Source organism: Dasypus novemcinctus, chromosome 11 (assembly GCF_030445035.2).
Source record: "Dasypus novemcinctus isolate mDasNov1 chromosome 11, mDasNov1.1.hap2, whole genome shotgun sequence".
In the NCBI taxonomy this organism is placed as follows: Eukaryota; Metazoa; Chordata; class Mammalia; order Cingulata; family Dasypodidae; genus Dasypus; species Dasypus novemcinctus.
In genome coordinates, this window is record NC_080683.1 from 71505507 (window position 1) to 71531901 (window position 26395).

Sequence of the window (26395 nt, forward strand, 5' to 3'; positions counted from 1 at the left end):
TGTGATTTGTTCAGGTTAATTAGGTATTTTAGATATAAATTAGGTTTTTATACTCTATACTCTCTTTAACTGGTAGATTATTTTGAAGCTAAAGTAATTGTTCTGACTCAGGAAATGTGGTACAGCAGGAGTGAGAAGGTCCACGCTTTGATGTAAAACTGCTCCTTTACATTGGTCTTGATGTTAATATGAACCTTTCCTGCATGAAAAAATGAATAAGGCACAGCTGAACACAAAGTACTGTGACTTTTGAAAAAAGTACCAACATTTTTTTCTAAGTATAAACACATTCTTCAGCCAAGTTTTTGCTGTTAAGTATAAATTTGGCCAAATTCCAGTGCTGTGTGCGCAACATGGCATTAGTGAAATGCTAACTGAATCAAATCCATGACTTTTAAGAATGTAAAGCAGTGGTGGAGTGAAGAAAGGGACAAGGTGAGAAGTCAGATGTAGGTTGGAATACCGGGTTAGGGGCTGTATTGAACTGTTTATCATTGTTTCTCTCAGTGCCTGGCGAATAGTGGTTGCTATTCTAAGTGGTTGCTATTCTAATTCATGTTTGTTGGGTTATTCATCCTCTTCACTATCTACTCTGTGAGCTCCTCACGTCCATAGGCCTGTCTGTAAATTGGGAATTGTAAAGCCTGACTCTCAGGATGTGTTGATAGACTTAAAAGAGAAAACTTGTGCAAGGCACTTGTGAAGTATCTGACACACATTAGACCAGGGGTTCTTAACAAAGCGGTCTGTGAGCTCAAATTGAAATAAAAAAAAAGTTCTTGTGGGGGCATGTTGGTGCAGGTATGATATATTTATTAAATAATGCACAGCATAGTGTGGACTTAGTAAGGGGTCTGTGGTTTTCACCTGACTGGCAGAGGGATCCGTGGAACTGAAAAGATTGAAGAACCCCCTGCATTAGACCTTCAGAAAGCATGAGCTGTTTCACTGTGTGCAGTAGCTTCTGACTCCTGGTCATGCCCTCTTTGGGCACTAACGTGAAAAGAGGGCAGTTCATCTTCAGGTTCAGCTAGCTGCACGCTCACTCGCCTTTTGATGGGCCAGAATATCTTTTTGGCTCCATCCTTTCCCTGCTTTTAATTTTCTGCATCTGATGCCTCCTTCCCTTTTGCTTACAACATTCCAGTAGTCATCTAACTTGTCTCTTCCTCTAGTTGTTCCCTTTCCAAACCATCGTGCTGATGACTGTACAGTTAGCTTTCACTCCTTTCTTGCCCCCTGTCTGTTCATCTGATGTTACAGCCACACTGTTCCCAAACACTCGTCTACCCCTGGACCTTTCCACTTTTCAGTCTTGCTAATGGCCGTTCCTTCTTACTGTAACCCTCTACTCACTTGTCTGTATACCATACCCATCTCCCAGTGTTTACCATACCTGACAATAAGTGCAAAGTTCTTCAGAAGGCCTTATCTGGACACTGTCACCTTCTCAAATTTATAGGCAAGGTCTCCTTTTTTGAAACCTTAAAACTTTCAGCTTGTCGTCTTCAGGGAATTAATGATTACATACCATGTATTGCTGCCCCGTTCACCAGTAGCTTCTCTAAGAGAGGGACCATTACCAGCCTAGGCCAGTTAAAGTCCATCAAAGAAGAGTTGGATAAAATTAAATGAGGAAGTATTGAACCAGAGATGGCAGGAGAAAGGAGGGGCCTTGTGTTCTAGAGTGAGTGTGTTTGGGGCAGGTGGGGATAAATCAGCCTCTTATCCCTTTGTCTGTCAGCAGCCCCCCTGACAGCAGGAACAGTAAATTGCAGGACCCCAGCAGAGCCATCCCTGGGCTGTGGCCACCCTGTCGGCTCTGGAGGCAGTTGTTTAGCATTCGCTCTCCCCAGCTTGAAGCCCTGTGAACGCCCACACTTTCCCTGCCGGCCAAGGAAGCAGATGTCTTGACTGTCTAGCATAGCTTCATATATGTGTTGGTAAAAGTGATTCAAACATGACATTTGGAAAGTTAAATATTTGAGCATCTCTTCTCCTTAGAGCCTGAGTGTGCTTCTGCCTGTGTAATTTTTAGTTTTGAGAGGAAGGAATAAAGCCCATGATTAAAAAAATAATGTGTAGTCCATGTGTTCATGTGTTTTATAATCATACTTTCTCGTCACGATTTTATTAATGATATAAAAGGCTAAGTACATAACAATATAATTTGAAACATTTTTTTCAATTCAATAAACATTTGTTATGTACTTACTATTTTCTAGAAACTGAGTGAATTCATAGTCTGGCAGGAGATACAGATAAGTAAACAAATAAATATAGTATACTAGGTATTAGAGGTTTGGAGTGGTGTTTTGGGGGCTTGAAACCTCATTTATCTCTTTCCTCAGGTCTTCTCCAACAATTACGACCAGTAATTGGGCATTAACTATGTTCCATGTACTTTGTCTACTCTAATCCTCTAAAGAAACCCGTAAGTTTATCATCACTATCATGTCCATTTTACAAACCAGGAAAAGAAGGCCCAGTGATAACTTACATTAGGAGCAAGAAGAGCAATGAAGCCTTGAACTAAACTGGAGAGAATGAGGTGTGTTTGAGGAATAGTTTGGAGGAGGGGGAATGGACAGGGCAGAGCAACTGATTGGGATGGGTGGCGAGAGAGGAATGCCTTGAACAAGGGTGGTACTGGCTTGAGGGTCAGGGATCAGGGGAGCAAGGTGATGCTCATGCTAATGCAGGCCCTTGGAGAGGGTGAGGAAAAAAGGAAGGCACTCTGAAAGAAGCTGTAACATGGGGAGCATGCAAGGAAGGCTTAGTGTATGAGGCTGTTTCAAGTCCTTGCAGAGGCTCAGCGTCCTTTCTGCTCTTCTCATCGTTGCGTCCCCAGGGCCCCCTCCAGTTCGTGGCACGCAGGCCCTCAATATCCTGTCCCCCCTGTTGCAAGCCTGACTGGATGTGTGGGTGGGCCTCCCCAAGACCCTTCCTCAGAACATTCCCCCTAATGACACCATTCGTAGACTATCAGTTTAACATGCTGTTTTGTCTTCTTTCTTAAGAAACTTCCTATGAAGACTTGAAAGAACACTGCTAATATTAAACCTACAATGGGACCAGTGTTGGGTTCATACAGTCCTCCTATTTGGTGGTTTGATAGACTTTCATTAACACTTCCGATTCTCAGAAATCCACACCTTGAGATGTTTCTAAGGATAAAAACAGCATGACCTTGACTGTTATTTTGCTTCCAGCCCCTAACCCTTAGGCTCCTGCTTTTATTCTTAGCCTGGTCCTCCACTTACATTGATTCTGTGAGGCCCCAATAAACTTCCAGTTATTATCTTTTTGCTTAAAGTTAATAAGAGTAAGCATCTTGTAATTATGTGCCATGTGAATACCAAAGGACTTGGTCACTTTTGTCTTTCCTTCAATCACCCCAGCCAAACTGTCCCCCCCTCTCTCCCCCAGCGTGTTCTGAGCAGTCACTGAGTTTGGTGCTGTAATCAGGATTCACTTATTCGATCTGCCCGAATATTGTCTCAATCTGATTAGAACAGTCCTCAAATTTTTGCTGAAAGTAACTTATGCCTAATCTCTTCTTGAGGGAAATAAATAAAAATAATAGAAAATAACCCCTAAATTCTTAAAAACATGTAGTAATTATTTTTGTTTCTGTAAGCATAAAAACATCTGTACTAAGCTGCAGAGCATTATGCTGCAGTTATTTAATTGATACATGAATATCACTGAAAATAAACCCCACCATGGTCAGGATTTTCCATAGTCCGTTTACATTACTTTTCTTGAGGCCAAACAAGCCCTATTGGGTCCAGTGATTATCAGATATTTGTGCTGAAATAGCATTTCTCACTCTTGCATATTTGCATACTGCTGTGTACTTTCCTTTTCTTGACCTCTGCATTTCAGATATTGATCACTGGGGCACCAGGGTATTCTTACAGTGCATTGAATTATGCATTCTATGGTACACTGATGATTGCTTTTTATCAAATGAATGCCTTTGTTAGCATTAAATTTTTATAAAGATTTATTGTAGAAACTCATAAAAAACTTCCTATTTTAACCTCTTTCAATACAATTCAGTGGTATTAATTACTCACAATGTTGTGCTGTCATCATTACCAACCATTACCAAAACTCTTCCATCACCCCAAACAGAAACTTTGTACCCATTAAGCATTAATTCATCATTCTCCTTCCACCCTTTCTGCTCCCCAATCCCTGCCCCTGGTAACTTCTAATCTACTTTCTATCTCTACTAATTAGCATATTCTAATTATTTTATAAGTGAAATTATCTATCTTTCCTTTTGTGTCATCCATGTTGTAGCATTATCAGAACTCCATTCCTTATCATGGCTCAATAATATTCCATGGTATTAACATTCAACTTTATAAAATCTTTCATGAAAATCACTAACAGGTGGAATAGTGTCTGCTAAAATTTGTTCTCAAGCCATACTCTAATTTTTATCAGCTTTCAACATACGAAAGCTCTAAGGAAAAAAAATTAAGGAAGATTCTACTGGGCAGATTAACAAGGCTATGGGAAAGTGATTTAGGTGCACAATGCTTTTTTTTTTTTTTAACTAAAAAGAATTGTAAAGTAAAGTTTATTTTTAGATAAGTTTTCGATTTACAGAAAAAATATACTGAAAGTACAGGGACTTCCTATATAAACACCCCACCACACACACACACATCCACACACACACAAACACACACATCCACATCCACACACATCCTCACACATAGTTTTCCCTATTATTAACATCCTACATTAGTGTGCTACACTTGTTATAATGGACGAACAAATACTGAAGCATTTCTACTAACTGAAATTTATAGTTTACATCCTGGTTTACACTTTGTGCTGTACAGTTTTATAGGCTTTGACAAATGTATAATGTCATGTATCATCATTGCAGTGTTATACAGAACAATGTCACTCCCCTGAAACTCCCGCGCTTGCTTATCCATCCTTTCCCCCACCCTCTGAACCACTGTCAACCACTGTCTTTATATCACTGTTACATGTTCTTCCATCAACCCAAGATAATAACTACAGTAAAAAATGTACTTTAGTAGGTTTGTTCATCCCTTAGTCTTGAGGGATTTGGGGATGATATCCACTCTGACTGCTTCAGGCTGAGAAGGGACTTAGATATCATGGGCAGAAGGAAGGAATAGTTTTGCTTGCAGTTGTAGATACTCCTTGTTTTTGGGGATGGGACTTGGCTATTATCGTTTTGTTCATTGTCTGGGGCAAACCCCAAAAACTGGAGACTAGGAGTTGGCCACTACTCTGCTGGAATTTAGGGCTCAATGAGTATATGAACAACCCAAAGGTTTAAGTCTCTGAGAGGTATATTTAGCAGGTCTCTTGAAAGTTATAGGTTCAAATAGAAGGTGTAGAAGAATTTATACTCATTGTAAATGAGTATAACTGTGTTATAATGGGGAAATAGAGTATCATATATTCCCAGATAGGTCCTGCCAAGGACATGATGCTTTTCAAACATATTCTTCCTTTTGAATTTTAATAACAGAAACATCAATGAAATAATTTGCTCATGGTAGTTATCTATCTTTGCCATAGTTGATAGAAGTTTGAAATGTACAGTTCTTAACAATAACAACAGGTAAAAATCCAAGTATTAAGTCTGTTTTATCCCTGCCATATTCTCCCTCTGAAATTCATTTTCTGTCAGTTATAACTTATTTCTAATATTTTGTTGTATTTATCTTAACTATTTTACAAACATTTGCATTATCCTCCTAAATTTCACTTAAGATCTAATATTTTTGGTATTTTCAATTCAGTAGCTATTTCTACTTCAAGAATAAATGTACTTTATTGTACTTATTGTTGCAAGAACAAATTAACCGCAGAGTGGATGATAGTGCCAAATGGTGCACGTAATTCACTATTACATCACTTCCACAAACATTTTTTTTTAATTTTTAAAATTTTTTATTTCTCCCCTTCCCCCCCTCCCCCACTCCAGTTGTCTGTTCTCTGTGTCTATTTGCTGTGTCTTCTTCTTTGTCTGCTTCTGTTGTTGTCAGCAGCATAGGAATCTGTGTTTCTTTTTGTTGCATCATCTCGTGTCAGCTCTTCGTGTGGGCGGCACCATTCTTAGGCAGGCTGCACTTTCTTTCGTGCTGGGCACCTCTCCTTACGGGATGCACTCCTTGTGTGTGGGGCTCCCCTACATGGGGGACACCCTTTGCGTGGCAGGGCACTCCTTGCGCACATCAGCACTGCACATGGGCCAGCTCCACATGGGTCAAGGAGGCCCAGGGTTTGAACCGTGGACCTCCCATGTGGTAGATGGATGCCCTAACCACTGGGCCAAGTCTGCCGCCTTCCACAAACATTTATTGAGCATCTATTATGTGGAAAATTTTGTGCTGGGTGCTGCAAAGAGTACAAAAAGCATCACTACCACAGCTTCAGCACAGAAGCGATGGTTGAAGCTTCAGGAACAAAGGAGGTTGTGCATGAGGAAGGAAAAGAAAGAGCTGGAAAAAAGTGTCTGTAGTCAGAACTTAAAGGATACCTTCATTCAGGTAGCGGAATGAGGAAGAGAAGATGGCCAAGAAGGAAAGGTCACAGTTGTGCAAAGAGAACCAGGCAACACATTTTAACTAAAACCAGAAAAGGACAGGGGTTTCAAATTCTGTAGAAGATCAATGAGGAGCAGAAAAACTCACTGATCTTCAAAAAGGTGGTTTCAGTATGAAGGAGGCCAAATGCTAAGGGGCAGTGTAAAAAAGTATTGCTTATTGTTACTTAAAGTTTGTCCCATGGACCAGTGCCAGTCTGTAGAATGCTTGTTACCTATGAAGCATACTTGAAATACCCTACAAATGCTTGTTATGCTAATAAGCTACAGAATGTCAATCAGCTATGTTACCAGGCACTCTCTTCACTTGTGCATTATTAATCTTGTCCTAAATGGTTAAGAAACAGTTCAGACCACTTTCTTTCAGGAGTGCTTATATAATATAGGTAATATATAGTGTAGATAAGAACACAGTTCCATTTTTACGTGTATTTCATGACTGCATTTTAAGGTAAAATATGGTGTGATTATAATGTTTATTGAACATATTTGTCATTTTCTAGGTGTCAAATCAGACTTCCAAGCATTTTCCCCCTTCTAAGAGCCCTTGCCACCATTATTTTTGCCTAAATGGTGTCATTTTTCCATTTCATTTCTAATCACTCAAACATTGCAGGTATCTCGGCTTTCTCATAACTGGGTCTTTTGGGTTTTGTTTTGTTTTGTTTTTTGAGGAAAGGGTAACCCTCCAGTGATGGAATTATTTATTTTTTTGAACATTGAGCAGTTAGATTGTGAAAACAAAAAGCACGTCTTTGGAAATGGCTTTAATACAAGTCATAATCGCAACTTGGTTTTAAAGTAGTGACTGTAAGAATACGAGGAGTGGATGTTTTTGGAAGGAGAGATGCACCCCGGGGCTCTCTGTCTTCCAGAAGACAGTAGCCTGTTCATCCAGGCAGTCGGAGCATGTGCATATGCAGGGCATTGTACTGAAGCTGTTGCAGGAGAGAGAAATAAACAGGACAATGTCTCTCTCAAGGAGCTTCCAAATGAGTAGAAAAGGTCAGATATACGCACATAATAATTCAAGGCAGAATGAGATAGGACTGGGTAGTCTGAATCTCACCCTTCTAGGAGTCAGGTTTTTACACAGGCTCTGAGCTGCCTTTGCATTCTGTGCCATATGTCACTCCCCTGTGACAGCTTCTGCTGTACCTCCCTACTCCCCAGTCTCCAGTACCATCACATCCTGTACATGTCTCACTTGTTCATTTGTTCTTTTGTTCATTTCTCCACTTAATCATTCATTCACTGCACAATTATGTTCTGGCTGCTCACTGAGTGCCAGGCACTGGCTGAACCCTGGGGATACAGTCATATGCAAAACAAAAAATCCTTGCCTAGTGATGCCTACATTCTAGTTGGATAAGAATGACACAGTACAGAAGCGGACTTGGCCCAACGGGTAGGGCATCTGCCTACCACATGGGAGGTCTGCGGTTCAAACCCTGGGCCTCCTTGACCCGTATGGAGCTGGCCCATGCACAGTGTGATGCATGCAAGAAGTGCTGTGCCACACAGGGGTGTCCCCCGCATAGGGGAGCCCCACGCACAAGGAGTCCATAAGGAGACCCACCCAGCACGAAAGAAAGTGCAGCCTGCCCAGGAATGGCCTGCACACATGGAGAGCTGAAATAACAAGATGAAGCAACAAAAAGAAACACGGATTCCCAGTGCTGCTGATAAGGATAGAAGTGGTCACAGAACACACAGCGAATGGACACAGAGAGCAGACAACTCAAGGGCGGGGGGGAAGGGAGAGAAATAAATTTAAAAAATAAAAAATAAAAAGTAAATCTTAAAAAAAAAAAAGACACAATAAGTAAATTTGGAATTTGTCTAATGGGGACCAAAGTATAGAGGATCCAGTGGTGGTGAGAAGTGCTGGGTGCTTTTGTTTTTGTTTTTTTTTAGTGCTCTGGGAAGGCCCACTGATGAGTGAAGGAGCCAGCCATGTGCTTGTCTGGGGAAGAGCATTGCAGGCAGAGGGAACAGCAGATACAAAGGCCTGAGGCTTGAGGTGCTTGGGGTGTGATGAGCAGCAAGGATGCTGGTGGCTGGAGAGGGGGTGAGGGGGGTGCAGGGGTAAGTTGCAGGACGTGCTGCTTAATGGTGTATAGCATCCTTTTGTCATCTGTGGGTACCATTTTGGTTTTTACTTTCAGTGAGATTGGGAAAACCTTGGACACCTTTGACCGAGGTGACGTTATCTGGCTTGCATTTTGAAAAGATCATTCCAGATTCTTTGGGGGATGACGGTAGAATCAGGACCTCTGGTTAGGTCACTATTAGATGAAGACGGAACTGGGTCTAGGGCACGAACTAGAGTGTGGGGCCGAAGGTGGTGAGGACTACTGGAAGCGTTTTGAAGGAAGAGCCCATGGAATTTGTTGCTGAACTGGCTGTGGGTGTGAGGCCTAAAGCACTGGAGAGATTGGGTAGATGGTACGAAGACTAGTTATGCAGTCATTTTGATTTGCTAAAGAGAAATCATAGGTTTGTCCAATCATTATCTAGTAGTTTGTACGTGTTCAAGTTTCCCCACCGAGTGGAGAGTGGCCTGCAGGCAGAGCCCTTGCTCTTCTCTGTCTAGCACAGGGCCAGGTGCAAGGGGGGTGTTGGTGACTGTGTGCCTCCATATGTGTTGGCTGAGATGCAGATGGCTACAGGTGAGCAGCGCGTCTGCGGTTCATGTAAAATATATTTGCAGAGCTGTTTCTGGTAGTAGGGATGGTTTTTATGGTGATCTCCCCTCACTCTGCTCATGGTCTCCTCGCCAGTGGTACTACCCACTTGGAGTAGAATGTTATTCGTGGTTAGGGAGCCGGACAGAAGTCTTCAGGCCTGTAAGAGTGAACATCCAGCAAACTTTTTTTTGTTCAGAACCTTGTGCTGGTCCAAGAGCTAAAACACTACCCTGAGACCGCTTCTAGCCTGGATTGAGCGGGGTCGTTGGGTGGGGTGGGCGTGGAGCATAGGGCAGGCACTCTTCAAGGGCAGAAGGAGTGCCAGAACGATGTAATGGTAATAAAAAAATTATATATATAAACTTATTTGATTCTTTTTTTTTATTTTTTGAAAGAAGCTTTAGATTACATGAACGTTACATTGATAAAATAGGTGGATTCCTCTACATACACACATTCTCCTATTAATAACATCTCACAATAGTGTGGTACATTTATTACGATAGATGAACACATTTTGAAGTATTGCTACTAACCATGGTCTATAGCTTACGTTATAGTTTATACTTTGCACCGCACAGTTTTGTAGGTTTAGGCAAAATGTATAATGTCTGTCTGTCATTGCAGTCTCATGCAGGCAATTTCAATGATTCTTAAAACAGCCTTTTAAGTAGGTGTTTTTATCCCCAACTTATAGGCTTTCTTAGCCAAGCTGACGGAAGTGACTGCTTGCACAACTTGATGTGTTTGAATGTCCTTTCTCTGAAAGGAGAAATTAGACTTTTTTCAGTTTCTTCCAGGATCTAGCCAAGTGCCTTGAGCATAACACAACTTTTGCAGAATCGGTGAATAACTGATTTTGTAGGATGGAGAAAACACTGACGCTTCCTGGGAGGCTTCTGGAAGAGGAAGCCTTATGCAAAGGGTGAGTAGGTTCTGGGAGGGCTTTGCGGGCTGAGGAGGCATCAGGGCAGCTGTGGAGGCACAGAGGGTAAGCAGAAGCGGGTGAAGCTGGTTCATCCCGTTTTGTGCCAACGACATGTGAAGTCTCATTTTATCCTGATGTCGAGCAGATATGATAGCGATTCCCAATTGCCTATGAGACGATTAAAGCTGATAGAAGTCTCCTAAGGTCTCATGGCTATTAAGTTGTGGAGCAGCAATTTGGACCCAAGGCCGCCACTTCCAAATTGCGATTTCCAGTGTACCTCATGGGGCCCTGTCCCCTTTGCTCATTGGCAAAGTACAGTGCATCCTGCTGTGAGCTCTGTCCTGGTCAGCTCAACCCAAAAGCACATCAGCGCTAAAGGAACTTACTGCATTCCTCTGGACTGCTGTGCAGTTTTAGTCCTTGATGTGCTTTTGTGGTACCCCAGGTTGTCTCTAATAATTTCACTTTAAAAAGATTCCGATTTTTAAAAAACTAAAATTTAAGAACAGAAGTAATAGAGCTTGGACAGCCAGAAGGAGAATATATTTTGAAACCTAGGAGCTGACATTTTTTATGAAAACTAAAGAGGCATACAGTTTTAGACTGACACCAGTCAGATTTACAAAATCTGTTCAAATACTTTCTGGCTGTGTATGCTCTTGGGCAAGTGATTTAATATCTCTAAGCTTCGTTTTCTCCTCAACTGTAAAAACAGGTGAATTGTTGCTTCCTGAGGATTGACCAGGCTGTGGCTTCTGCTTGTACTTGGCATTCCAAGATTAGCCTAAGTGTAATTAAAATGTTCACAGTAATTAAAATGTTTTTGTGTCTGTGGGGGGTAAAAAAAATGTAAGTGGGAATTTATTTGATGTTATATTTTATGAATATAAGTACCTTTTGTATTTATAAGATATAAATTATAATCTAGGTACTATACTGTAACTTTAGTACATAAAATATACTTTATAAATATTTAAAAATATTTTTATGAAAGGGAAAATTGTATGTGTTGCTGTTAGGTGCTAGTTGCCTGAACATACTTGTTCTATGTTGAATTCCCATTTGATGGAAAGGTCAGGTCTCGCCTGGTGGTGGGGAGGGAGGCTGCCTACACCCCCCAAAGCATCGTGTCATTTCATATTTAAGAGCAGTTTACAAAGTGTGCACGGAGATTCTTGACCTTTAGTACGAGTGTCTTGCAAACGTGTGTGTAGATTAGAGTTTGGTGGTAATTTGTATTTCTCGTGAAAGCGCTTCGGTTCCACTTCCAGGGCTGAGGGTCATTGTCAGCCGGTCGGGAGGTCCGCACCCACAGGCTGCTGTGTCTCCAGCCCTCCATCTCTGAGACTTCTATTCAGCCTCAGAGGAGGGCAAATAAACAAACTGAGATGGCCCACACAAGTGACTGCTGCTGTGTTTTTCTTCCGCCTCCCTGCAACCCCGACATAGGGGAGAGAAAAGTGTTGGACTGTGGTTTAAAAAAAAAAAAGAAGGGAACAGATGTAGCTCAAATGGTTAAATGCCTGCTTCTCATGTACAAGGTCGTGGGTTCAATCCCTGATGCAGCCTAAAAACAAAACAAAGAAATGAAAAAACTACCTCCCATTGGGGAGTGGATGTAGCTCAGTGGTTGAGTGCCTACCTCCCATGTTCAAGGTCCTGGGTTTAATCCCTGATACCTCCAAAAAAAAAAAAAAAAAAGGAGAGTACAGAAAACATTTCTAGGGCCAGTCTATGCCATGCTCCTGGCTCACTGCAGGTTATGGATAAGTCAGAGCTGGTGGAAGCAACAGTAGCAGCAGCTCCAGATAACGAGGTCGTGGCGGCAGTGACTGCGAAGCAGTGAGGCTTGGCTCTAGTATAGCTGGTGGGTGGGGGTGAGGGTATTAGGAGACCGTCAGGACCTGTCCTGTGTGTGCCCTTGCTCCCTCATCCCCCTTACCCTTGCTGAATAACCAGCTGTCAGTTTTGTACATAGTAGGTGCAGCAGATATATATATATATATATTTGAAAACTTAACATCAGTTAAATCATTACAGAGTATTTTCTAAATTGAGTCCTAGAAAGCTTTGTTCATCATTATTTCTGATATCCTGTTACCTTAGACAAAGAATTTATCCTTCATCTTCCTTGGTTTTCCATGTGCATGAGTGAAGAAAGAGCTACAGAAATGTTTTGACTTAAGAAAAAAATACATGTTGATATTCTTCTGTGTATTATATTTTGGTTCTAATGTTGAAAAACAAACATACAGAAGACCTCACATCTTGCCACCTTGGGAAGGAAATAGCAATTATATTTTGGATCTAATAAAAAAAAATCTAGAAAAATGTCACATTCCTCTATATCCCTTATTAGGCTTTTTTTCCCTCTAAGCAGCAAAATAATCACTAGTTTTACTGATTCCTTTGGACAACCTATTAGAAGCTTGGAGTAGCAAGACGGTACTATTCTTTATTGGGGATTGTCTAGCAAGGCTAACCACATATTTATGGATACATGGAAGTATTTTCTGAATCTTAACCTTTTTACTTGGTGTAAGCTGCAGGCTGCTCATAACAAAATGTTCATTCTTAGTTGGTAAATAAGGGATTCCAGTAGAGCATTGCAGTGTGGGGGGAGCACTGCAGCATTGGGACATGTTTATCATTTATGCCTTTATTTCACTGCTAGGTCATTCATCTCTTGTCTAGCCATTAGGCCAGCTAAACTCCATTAGGCCAGGTCTTGAGGACCTGTAATAAAATGTTTTGTTTTAGAATGGGAGACATGTTCTTCCTTGAATGTTACAGGGGTGGCTGCTGAAAATAATAGGAACCTTTATATTCCTAGTCTAGGCAAAAGTCATTTTCAAGAAGCTTTGTGATCACTCAGCTAGGAAAACTAATGAATTTTGTCCGTGTTTGGAACTAGCCAAGCTTTCTAGTTCCCATATTGTAATTCTAATAGTGATGACAGTTGTTACTCATCACAAAATATATGTAGGGGGAGCAAATCTCAAAACTATAATAAGAAATTTCTGCCTTGATATATAATGAATCAAACAGAAATCTCATTTTAAAGGGGTAAAGAAAACTCTTAAAAGTAAGAATTTTGCATGTCTTTGCCATGAGCTTTAAAAACTACATAAACTTCTAAAACCCTACCTCACTGAAATGTGCAAAATATTATTAGATATGTAGTCAGAGTGATATTTTATCTTGAAATTTAAGTATCAGAGTCATTGCAAACTAGTTTCTTATGTAAATATTAAAATAAAATTTCCTGAATCTTCTTACTGGAAAAGGATGTCAGTGGTGCGAGGATAGAAAAGAAAATGAGTATGTCCCTTAATAAGAAGTAATGATATTCTGTTGCAAAGCCTTAGCATTGAGGTGGAGGTAAATTGCCATTTATAAAGCATCTTTCTTTGTTAACTCTTAAGCACCAGGTATATTCAGTCCTTCATTAGTCCTCCAAAAACCCTTAGAAGGAGATAGTACAACTTTACTGATCAGGAAACTGAGTATGCTAAATGTTGAATAATTTAAGGTCACAGCTGCTCAGTGTTGGAGTCAAGATCCCAGCCCAGGTCCATGTACTTCCAGCCCCCTATCCATAAAATTTTTATTACACCTAAGTGTGTGGACCTCAGAACTTCCTGTGTAAAGTTGCCATTAGCTATTGAACATGCTGGTAGCAAAACCATGCCCTTCTGCCCTAAAGATGTCTATGTTCTAATCCCTGGGGCCTGTGAGCTAACTTAGATTATGCAGAGGTGATTAGCTTGTGATGGGGAGGTTATCCTGGAGTGTCCTGTTGGGCCCAATGTAATCACCAGGGTCCTTAAAGGATGGAAGAGAGAGGCAGGCAGGAAAGTCAGATGAGGGAGTGTGATGATGGAAGCAGAGAGAGAGTCAGAAATGATTGGCTTTCAGGAAGGGGCCACAAGCAAGGAGTGCAGGAGGCCTGTAGAAGCTGGAAAAGGCAAGCAAGTATTCTTTGTTACATCGTTCAGAAGGAGCACAGCCTTGCTAACACTTTGACTTTAGCCCACTGAAGCCTGTGGCAGAATTCTGACCTTCAGGCCTGTAAGATAATGAACTTGCATTACTTAAGTCACCAGGTTTGTATTAAGTTATAGCAGCTACAGGAAACCAATAGAAACATGTGGACAATGGCCAGCTGAAGTGAACTCTCCCTTGATTTTTTATGTGTATGTGTGTGTTTTCAGATGTGACTTCTTTTACTATGGCTCTGTAGCCCTGACCTCATAGGTGCCACCTGTAACTATTGAGAAATGGCAAGATTATGCATATTTGAACGCAATCTAACTATAAGGGCCATTATCTAAGATGTAATTGGACTCCTTTATCTCAAAGCAAAATGTCAGGACTTCCAGAAGATGGCAGATGAAAAAGACACTGGACTCTCTTCTCTTCCAGAAAGCTAGAGGACAGGCAGAACTGGCCTGGAAAAAAAATGTTCTAGGATTTAGGATACCAGGAGAAGGCTGGACACCATTCAGGAGAGGGAGGGGCACAGGAAAAAAATTTGTGCACAATAGCTTCAGCTGCTGGCATCCTTCCACCACCCTTAAACACAAAATTTTGATTTCTCGGTCCTTGGACTGGTGACTACAGATAGAGAGGTCCACAGGGATCCACCTCTTCAGGAAATGGGAGAGAGATGGATGCAGCCAGAGGCTGATTCAGCTTTTGGCCAACAAATTTGGTCATCTGTGTCCCACAAGCCCTTCCAGGGACCCTGCGAGGACTGAAGAGATCTGACCCTCTCCATCACCCTCTCTATTGACTGGGACTGGTTGTAGAGGATGTAGAGAGGAGTGGAATTATTTCCTACCAGCAAAGATTGGCGAAGAGCCTCTGACAAAGTTTGATTGCTAGGCTCTGACTAACTTCCAGGCAGGATCCTGTGTCACATTGCTGCCGTCTACATTGCTGTGAACACACTCTGACCACGTTTTGACCTGAGATGGCTGCTGAAGATCTCCATCTGCTGGTGGACCAAGGAGGTGCCCATGAGGAAATGAAAAATAAATAAGTAAGGCTTTTTCAGGCCTTTATAGCCTCCCTTCCCAAGGCCCTTGAAAGAGGGACTGCAATCCATTACACTGGGCCCATGGCCCAGATTTGTGCAACTAACAGGGGCAATTCTAAAGACCTAAAACAGGTTGAACCAAGAACCAGAGAATGACAGTAATACACAGCGTCCCACCAATGAATCCCTGTGAAAGAGAGAGAAATTCAACATCAGTGAATTCGCCATCATAATCAGATGCCTAGACTTCAGCAAAAAATTACAAACCATACTAAGAAAATGGAAGAAACGGCCCAAGTAAAGGAATATATCAGTGCCCTAGATGAGACACAGGATTTGAGACAACTAATCAACAAGGTTCATATAAATTTCCACAAACAGATTAATGAGTTGAAAGACAACATGGCTAATGAGATACAGGATACCAAGAAGACACTTAACAAGCACCAAGAAGAATTTGAATCCTGAATAGAAAACTGAGAGCTCATGGGATTGAAAGACATATGATAGGAGAGATCAGAAACACATTAGAGAGATTAGAGAGATAAGATCATTAGCGTACTTCTTTCTTTTGTGGACTCTGCTGAGGAAGCATCATTAAAGTCTTTCCTCCCACTGCTGTCATGTCTAAATTGGAGTCTCCTAAAGAGCCTGAACAGCTGCAGAAGCTCTTTGTCAGAGGATTAAGCTTTGAAACAACTGATGAGAGTCTGAGGAGCTATTTTGAGCAATGGGGAACACTCACAGACTGTGTGGTAATGAGAGATTCAAACATCAAGCATTCCAGAGGATTTGGTTTTGTCAAATGAAGGATGTGGAGAAAGTGGATGCAGACTTGAATGCATGACCATACAAGGTGGATGGAAGAGTTGTAGAACCAAAGCGGTCTATCTCAAGAGAAAATTCTCAAAGACCAGGAGCCCACTTAGCTGTGAAAAAGATCTTTGATGGTGGTATTAAAGAAGACACTGAAGAGTATCACCTAAGAAATTATTTTGAGCAGTATGGGAAAACTGAAGTAATTGAAATCATGACTAAGGTAGTGGCAAGAAAAGGCTTTGCTTTGATGACCATGATTCTGTGGATAAGACTGTCATTCAGAAGTACAATACTGTGAATGGTTATGACTGCAAAGTAAGGAAAGTCCTGTCTAAGCAAGAGATGGCCAGTGCTTCAGTCAGCCAAAGAGGTCAGAGTAGTTCAGGGAAGTTCAGTGGTAGGCATAGAGGTGGCTTTGGTAGGAATGGCAATTTTGGTCTTGGAGGAAACTTTAGTGGGCAAGGTGGCTTTGGTGGCAGCCAAGGTGGTGTGGATATGGTGGCAGTAGGGATGGCTACAATGACTTCAATGACTTTGGTAATGATGGAAGCAATTTTTGAGGTGGCAGAAGCTACAATGAATTAGGCAATTACAACAACCGGTCTTCAAATTTTGGACCCATGAAGGGAGGAAACTTTGGAAGCAGAAGCTCTGGCCATTATGGAGGTGGAAGCCAATACTTTGCCAAACCACAAAACCAAGGGGCCATGGTGATTCTAGCAGCAGCAGTAGCTATGGTAGTGGCAGAAGGTTTTAATTACTGCAAGGAAACAAAGCAGGAGAGGAAAGCAAGAGACATGACAGGGAAGCTATAGGTTACAACAGATTTGTGAAATCAGCCAATCACAATGGTGGCAGGGCCTAGCTGCTACAAAGAACACATGTTTTAGGGGATACTCATGGGTATGGGCAAAAAAATGCACAAGGACTGTAATTGTGACTAACTATATAATGGGTTATTTTAGTTTCTGTTCTGTGGAAAGTATAAAGCATTCCAACAAAGGGTTTTAATGTAGTTTTTTTTTGCACCCATGTTATTGATTGTGAAATATAATAGTCTGACCATGATGCTGAATAAATGTGTCTTTAAAACACACACAAACACACTAGAGGCATACAACAGGAGACTCAAAATTATAGAAGAAAAAATAAGTGATACAGAAGACAGAACAGCTGAAATTGAAGAGAGAAGAATGGAAATAAGTTGAGCAGAGGCTCAGCGAGTTGAATGATAACATGAAAAAGAACAACATACAAGTCATGGGAGTTCCAAAAGAAGAGAAGAGAAAAGGGGCAGAAAGAGTATTCAAGGAAATAATGGCTGAAAATTTCCTAGTTCTCATGAAAGAAATGAATTTACATGTTGAAGAAGTACAGCATACTCCAATAAGAATAAACCTGAATAGACCTACTCCAGGGCACACACTACTCAGAACATCAAATGTCAGTGATAAAGAGAAAATTCTGACATCAAGGGAGAAGCAAACCATCACATACAAGGACCCCCAATAAGACTAAGTGTGAATTTCTCATTAGAAACCATGGAGGCAAGAAAACAGTGGTATAATATAATTAAGATACAGAACCCTCAAACTTGGAGGTGCATTTAAAATATTCACAAACAGAAACTAAGAGTTTGTAAAAAATAAAAGAACCTGTCTTTGCAGGAACTATTAAAGGGAGTTCTACAGCCCAAAAGAAAAAGACAGGAGAGAGGCTTGGAGGAGAGGGTGGAAAGGAGGAACAGCAAAAAGGATAAGCAAAAGAGTAAAAAGATAGACAAAAACAAGATAAGACAAATGAAAGCACCAAAGAATAAAATAGTGAAAGTAAATAATGTATTTACAGTAATATCACTGAATGTGAATGGATTAAACTCCTCAATCAAAAGATATAGGTTGACAAAATGGAAAAAAAAAAAAAAAGCAAAATGACAGACGAGAACAGAAACTTTATGGTTATAGTTACTGTTTTCTCATTGTTCCCTCCTTCGGTCTATGATTCAAAAGGAGTTTAATGATCTTTCAAGAGGGAGTTGTGTACTCCAGAGGGTACAGATGAGCTCTGGGGATGTGGGAGAAAAAATTTGTCAATTTTATTTGTTTTGAGATTGTTTTATTGTGTACACAACAAATTAGTATATAGCACATCTATATAACATATCAATAGTTCAAAAGTTGTTCAAAAATGTATTGATATTTGCACAACCAAAAGGAGAGCACTCAAGTAGTTAAACAGGATACCAAATGTAATTTTGAAAACTCTAGCCTTTGTATGTGCACATTTAATTAGGACTCTAGTAAGAAACACTGCTTTTGGTTGCAGCTTTTTTTAACATTGCCTAAAAAAAAACAAAGTTAGAATTAGCAATTAAATTGGAAAGTTACCCTACAGTAGAAGGGGGAGAGGGCACCTCCATTCTGTAAAACTAGCAATTCAATTTTACTTGCAAACAAGCATTATCAGAGCAGGGTTTTTTTGGTGGTTGTTTTGTTTTGTGGGGTTTTTTGGTCCATTTCATTCACTGCTGAACTTGCAGCACCTCTAACAGAGCCTGGCATATAGTAGGTCCTGAACAAATAGTGATTGAGTGAACAAAAGAATTTGCTGATATCATGAATCAAGAAGCAGATGCCATTTTGCTTATAGTTGCAGAAAAGCCACAGTAGTATAAGAGTTCAAGGTAGTAGTATAAGAGTTCATGTATTTATTACATGATAGTTTTACTATTTTTCTTTTTTTTAAAACAAGTCATTTGTATTGATACATATTAATAAAACACACAAATTCATCCAAAGTGTACAATCAGTGGTATCTGGTATAATCACATAGTTGTGTATTCATCACTTCAATCATTACTACAGCATTTTCATTATTTCAATAATAAAAAGTGGAAAAACAAGAATTCCTCACCTCTCAATCTGTGTTTTTCCTTCTTTGCATGATTATTCCATAAGTGATGAGGGCATTTCTCTGTCACAGTGCTCTCTAACTTGCCACATATGTTTTTCTGATTTGCTCTCTGGCTATTTCTGGGTGTATTAGTCAGCCAAAAGGGTGCTGATGCAAAATACCAGAAATTGGTTGGTTTTTATAAAGGCATTTATTGGGGGTAGGAGCTTACAGATACCATGCCATAAAGAGTAAGTTATTTCCCTCACCAAAGTCTATTTTCGTGTGTTGGAGCAAGATGGCTGCTGACATCTGTGCGGGTTCAGGCTTCATGGGTTCCTCTGGGCTCAGCTTCCTGTTTTCTCCACAAGGGCAGCTGTAGAGTATCAGGCGAACGGGCCTGTCTCTTTCCCCGGGGCTCTAGTTTAAGACTTCGGATCAAACTCCAACATCAAAACTCCAGCATTAAGAACCCTCAACTCTGTCCTTTGCCAGGCCTTTTATCTGAGTCCCCACCCACCAAGGGGTGGAGACTCAATGCTCTAATGACATGGCCCAGTCAAAGCCCTAATCATAACTAAGTCACTCCCAGGTACAGACCAGATTACAAACATAATCCAGTATCTATTTTTGTAATTCATAACCATATGAAACTGCTACACTTACATATTTTTCTGTTTTTCCTAATACCATTTATTCTTTCTTCATTTTTCTATTATCTTTTCTTCACTGATATTCCCCTTAAAAAGTCTCAAAATAATAAATCTTGCTTTATATTGAATAGACTTTGAAACATCTATTAATTTATAAAGTGAACACATGGAACACTTTTTAAAACTTTTCTCAGACAAAACCCATGATATTAAATGAACTTTTTTTGGTGAGTTTTGGGGTGGTTTTTATTTTTTTGACATTTTTTAAATGAGAAAATTCTTTTTACCTTTGTCCCACCAATAACCATAATGTTGATGAAACAGTGTATGCTTAATTCCCATGGAAATAATTAGATTCATATTTTCATCTTGATATTTTCAGTATAATTCATTTAAATATTACAACTCTTCAGTGACTGGGGAATAGTTTATCAGTTACTTAACATTTTAATTCAGAGAAATTATCTTTTATATCATTGTTTAGATTATTGTACACAGATAATAAAGAATAAAACATTGACCTTTAATAAAGCATGAATTAATGATCTGATAAAGCAAAGACTTATCGCTAATCACATATAATTACTAAAACTATTCTGAATAAAGCTAATCTTTCCTTGAGATTCAAAAACCCTCTGTATTTCTCCCAGCCTGAGGGTATTCAATATGTATTTCAATTTCATTTATGTTGCCATGGCAAAAGTAAATGCAAGCTTTCTAATATTTGGATTCTAGATAAGTAGGCATTTACTTTTTATGGTGAAAGTATATTGTTATAAGCATGGTCTATTAAGGAGGATTTAAAATGAAACCTAAGGGCAACGGAAAAATACAGTGAAATAAAACTGAAGACTGATAGAAACTCTGATACATCGTTGGCAGGAGGTAAGTGAAATTATAAGCCCTGTATTTTCAAGAGGAAAACAGGGAAGAAGGGGAGGAGTAAGTTTATTTACTCAGGTGCAGATAGATCAGTGTTCGGAGAAAATTACTTATGAAATTTAATCTAGAATTTTAAATGGGACTTCGTATGTACAACTGAGGTTTGGAGGAAAAGAATTCATTGACTCATTTGAAAATGCCAATTAAGTACCAGTTATGAGCCAAACATTCTGCATTTTATAACTTGATCCACACAATTCTGAGGCAGGTATTTCTGAATTCCTCAATAACAAAAAAAAATTATTATTTTTTAATTAGAGCAGTTGTAGGTATACAGAAAAATCCTGCAGAAAATACAGAATTACCATATATCCCCTCACACACTCAGTTTTCTCTACTAAACTTGCATTAGTGTAGCATCTTTGTTACAATTGATGAAACATTATTCCAGGCATACCTTATTTATTGTGCTTCACTTTATTGCACTTTACAGATACTGTGGTGGTTTTTTTTTTTTTTTTTACAAATTGAATGTTTTAAGCAGGTTTATTGGCCCCATTTTTCCAACAGCTTGTGCTCACTTTGTGTCACATTTTAATTAAGGTATCTACAATGCTTTCTAGACATAATGCTATTGTATACTTAAAGACTACAGGATAGTGTAAACATAACTTTTATATGCACAGGGAAGCCAAAAAACTTGCATGACTCACATTTTTGTGGTCTTTGCTTTATTGCAGTGGTCTGCAACCAAACCCGCACTGTGAGATATACCTGTGTTATAATGATACTATTAACTATAATCCATAATTTACATTAAGGCTTACCTAGTTTTGTACAGTTCACCCTGTGTTGTACAGTTCTATAGTTTTTTTCCCCTAGTAACTTATATACAACTAAAATTTCCAACTTTATCTGCTTAGATATACAATTTAGTGGTGGTCGTTACAGTCATCTATTGCCAAAACTCTTACCCCAAAGAGAAACTCCATACCGATTAAATATTAACTCCTGCCTTACCTCTACCTGGCTCCTGACATCCTGTATTCTAGTTTCTGATTTTATGAATTGGCATATTCTGGTTGTTTCATGTGAGATCACACGAATTTCTCCTCTTATGTCTGGCTTATTTCACTCAATATGATGTTTTCAAGGTTCATCCATGTTGTTACATGCATCAGAACTTCATTTCCTTTTTTATGGTTAAATACTATTCTATTTGTGTGTGTGTGTGTGTATAGATATATCTATACACACACACACACTATATTTTGCTTGTCTCTTCATCTATAGATGAACATTTGGGTTGCTTCTACCTTTTGGCAACTGCAGATAATGCTGCTATGAACATCAGTGTGCAAATGTCTGTTTGAATCTCTGCTTTCAATTATTTTGGATGTATACAGCTAGAAGTGGGATTGCCAGATCATATGGTAATTCTATACTTAACTTTCTGAAGAATCACCCAACTGTTTTTCCACAGTGGTTACATCATTTTATATTCCCACCAATAGCAAACAACAGTTTCTATTTTTCCACATCCTCTTTTTTTCCATTTTTAAAATAGTAACCATTTTGGTAGGTATGAAATGGTATCTTATTGTGGTTTTGATTTGCATTTCCTTGATGGCTAATAATGTTGAGTATCCTTTCATATCTTTATTAACCATTCATATATCTTCTTTGGAGAAAAGTCTAGTCAAGTCTTTTGCCCATTTTTTTATTGTGTTGTTTGTCTTGTGGGAATTCTTTATATATTTTGGATATTTAACCCTTATCAGATATATGGCTTCCAAATATTTTCTTCTATTGTATAGATTGTCTTTTTGCATTCTTGATAAATTCCTTTGCACAAAAGTTGTTTTAATTTTGATAAGGTCCCATTTATCTAGTTTTTCTTCTATTGCTGGTACTTTTGGAGCACAATAAAACCATTGCCTAATACTATGCTCTGAAGATCCTTCCTTATGTTTTCTTCTAGGAGTTTTATAGGTTTAGTTCTTATATTTAGTTATTTGGGTTAGTTTTTATATATGATGGGAGGGTCTACTTTCATTCTTTTCCATGTAACTATCCAGTTCTCCCAGCAACATTTCCTGAAGAGAGTATTCTTTCCCTACTGAGTGGACTTGGCACCACAAAATAAATTGGCCAAAGATGTAAGGGTTCATTTCTGAATTCTCAGTCCAATTCTATTGGTCTATATGTCTGCCTTTATGTCAGTTCCCTGCTATTTTGATTACCATAGCTTCATTAATAAGCTTTAAAATAGGGAAGTGTGAGTCTTTCAATTTCATTCTTCTTTTTCAAGATTTTTTTGGGCTATTTTCCTTATCCTTCCACATGAATTTGATGATTGACTTTTCCATTTCTGTGAAGAAGGCTATTGGAATTTTGGAATTGTGTGGAGTCTGTAAATTGATTTGGGTAAAATTGACACCTCAACAATACTTAGTCTTCCAATCAGTGAATATAGAATATTCTCCCATTTATTTATGTCTTCTTTTATTTTCCTTACATCTTTGATTAAATTTATTCCTAGATATTTCTCTTTCAGTTGCTATTGTAAATGGAATTTTTCCCCTGATTTCCTCAGTACTTGTGTATGGAAACACCACTGATTTTTTTGTGTTGATCTTGTACTCTGCCATTTTGCTGGATTCACTTATTAGCTCTAGTAGTTTTGTTGTAGATTTTTCAGGATTTTCTATATATAAGATCATGTCATCTGCAACTAGGCACTGTTTTACCTCTTTTTTCCAGGTTAGATGGCTTTTATTTCTTTTTTCTTGCCGAATTGCTCTGGCAAGAGCTTCCAATACAATGTTGAATAACAGTGGTGACAGTGAGCATCCTTGTCTTGTTACTGATCTTTGCAGTAAAACTTTGTTTCAGCAGGTACCTTCATTTTGCATTCATGGAAACTGAGGCTTAGGGGAGATAAAGTAACCTGGCCAGATTCACATAGCTAAGAGATGCACCAGGCTCAAACTTTGTCTGTTAGACTGTAAAGTCCAAGCTCTCAACCCCATGTACTCCTGCCTTCTGTTCTACTGAATGCTTCAATAGCAGAGCAGATGTAGGCACTGATGATTGTATTTGAAGTGGATATGCCTGGATATTGGGGAACAAATTAATGCTATTTTACACATGCTTTGAAAAGAAGAAAATCCTATTCTGATGTGTTATCCCGTGCTGGATGCTGGATGCTTGGGCCTTAAGGAATTAAGCAGCAGAGTCAAACTGGTTGTATCTAAAAGATGACACTTGATCACAGAGCCAGATTGCTAAGCTAATACCAACTAGAGGTATTTTTGTTTTGTTTTGTTTTTTAAAGATTTATTTATTTCTCTCCCCCACCCCAGTTGTCTGTTCTCTGTGTCTATTTGCTGCGTGTTCTTCTTTGTCCACTTCTGTTGTTGTCAGCGGCACAGGAATCTGTGTTTCTTTTTGTTGTGTCATCTTGCTGCGTCAGCTCTCCGTGTGGGCGGCACCGTTCCTGGGCAGGCTGCACTTTCTTTCGCGCTGGGCGGCTCTCCTTACGGGGCACACTCCTTGCACGTGGGGCTCCCCTACGCGGGGGGGCACCCCTGCATGGCAGGGCACTCATTGTGCGCATCAGCACTGTGCATGGGCCAGCTCCACACGGGTCAAGGAGGCCCAGGGTTTGAACCGTGGACCTCCCATGTGGTAGACAGACGCCCTAACCACTGGGCCAAGTCCACTTCCCTAGAGGTGTTTTTGGATACCCAGGGTTCTCACCCAAGTTTTAGACTACCAGAAGGGAGCACCTTTATCACTAGGAGAGTAGCTAATAATTTGCTCCACATGAAAGTAAAAGTTTGCCAGTAGCATTCTAATGGAACTGATCATGACAAACAGAGAAAAGAAGTCTTCTTAACCCAGGTAAGGATTAAGTGGGAAGTCATCTAGAGTATGGGGACTGAATTGTGTCCGGCAAATGGGCCCAGAGTCTTCTAATCTTGAAGAGTAGTGACTGACAAACCAAATTCAGGAAGGAGTAGAAACAAGAATGTGGTAGAAATGGCCAGCTCATCCCCAAAGATTTATACTCCCCTTCTTGAGTTGCAGCTGGGGACTTTATTTCCCAGTTCCCTTTCCATCTGAGTGGGGACAAATGAATTTTTCTTACAAAAGAATATGAGCAGCAGATGAGTTATCTACAGCAGATAGAGTTGTGAAGAAGCAAGTATGCCTACTCTAGTCTCTCCCCATCTACAAGCCAAATGCAGAGAATTCAGAGGTCCTAGAAGAGGATAGAGCCGCAAGATGAAAGGTGTCTGAGCCCTCAATGACCATGTGGACTGCTGCTTGACTGGGCATACCCACCCTTGGCTGTGCCACAAGTGAGCAGAGCTGCCAGTCGTTTGGGCTTTATCTGTTATAAAACTATATGACATTTTAAGGTCATGTTACCATAAATGACAGAGAATTATCAACACTCAGCAACAGATGAAATTATGACTGCAGAAAAATGGTTACTTAATGCAATCACGAAGGGATTTTACAAAGAATATAATTAACATTAAATGAGGAATCCTTTGTTCAGTGCTACAGCGAGCATGGGAGAAAAGCAGAATGTATGACAAATAGTAACACAACATAAATGGCTGGAGTTAGACCAAATACTTTGGTAATTGTAATGTTTGTGAACTGGTCAAAAGTAAAGGTACAAACTCTGATTTAAAAATAAAAATTTAGTATATACCATTTTAATCCTACTTCAAAATTATTAGACAAATATTAAGAAAAAAGGAGGTAAAACACTATTAATGAGATCACCTGGAATTCAAAATAAACAGAATTGAAAGGGACAAAGAATGGTGGTACATGTTGACTAAAGTAAAAATCAAGTTCTGAATCTATATCCACTTAAGAAAGCTTCAAAATATATATTAGGAAAATGATAGGATTATAAAAATAAGAAATCCTTGATCATGCTGGGAGATTTAACACTCTTTTCTTTGAAACTGACAGATTAAGATTTTAAAAAAAGAAAATGTGGGTAGAGGATCTGGATAGCACACTTTCCAGTACACAGGAAACTTGTAAAAACTGTAATAAGCAGACCAAAAGGACTCATTAAAACCAAAAATCAGTAACTGAGTTAAGTCTGCTCTCCCATACATTTGAAACTTTTACAAAAGCACTTTAATAACTCATGGGTTAAAAGGGAAATCAACGTAGAAACTATAAAATATTTAAAGCTGAATACTAATAAAGGCACAGCTTATTAATATGGATTTGAAGAATGGCGCTTTTAGCCCTTCTGCAGTTTGGCTCCCTGGGGAGCAGACTCCGAGACACCAGCTAGTGTGAAGAGCCTTCATTAAGGAGTGCCCTTGCAGTCACCCCTCAGAGGGGAGGTGAAGAAGGCAAGATTCAGCAGCGGAAGAACTTTAGCCAGATGAAGGCACAACAGAGGCCTTGGCTGTCTCTAGAATGCCCTTCCGGCCTGGGCTGAGATGGGCAGGCCTGTATGTCCCTGTGCTGATACCTGCATGTGGCCCATCCCCGGAAGGGGTGTGGCCTTGGGTGGGGGGCCCCCTGCGGACTGGGGCAGGCACTCACCGCAGAGACCAGGGTTCTTGAAGTCTGTCCACAGCCCTCCTGGCAGCTGGGGCCACAGGGGCTTCATTGAAGAGGAACCTGAGTGATACATCGGTGCCTCTTCAAGCCTTGGTGTATTTATTAAAAAACAGGAAAGATCCAGAATAATGAACTAACTTTTCCGTTCCAAAAGTTGCAATTATAAAATCAACTAGTAAAGTAGCAGGAAGGAAATAAGGATAAAGGCAGGATTCATAAAATAACAGAAGGGTCTCAACTTTTTAAAAAGCAAAGAGAATTATTTAA

General features: G+C 39.7%; 1 protein-coding gene and 1 pseudogene across 4 annotated transcripts in view; both read left to right on the forward strand.

The window, feature by feature from the left end:
- The window catches only part of KLHL32 (kelch like family member 32), a 255100-nt gene that overhangs the window by 84523 nt on the left and 144182 nt on the right, over positions 1 to 26395 (forward strand). The gene's annotated exons all lie outside the window — the stretch shown is intronic.
- Positions 15896 to 16926, forward strand: LOC105746749 (heterogeneous nuclear ribonucleoprotein A1-like; annotated as a pseudogene).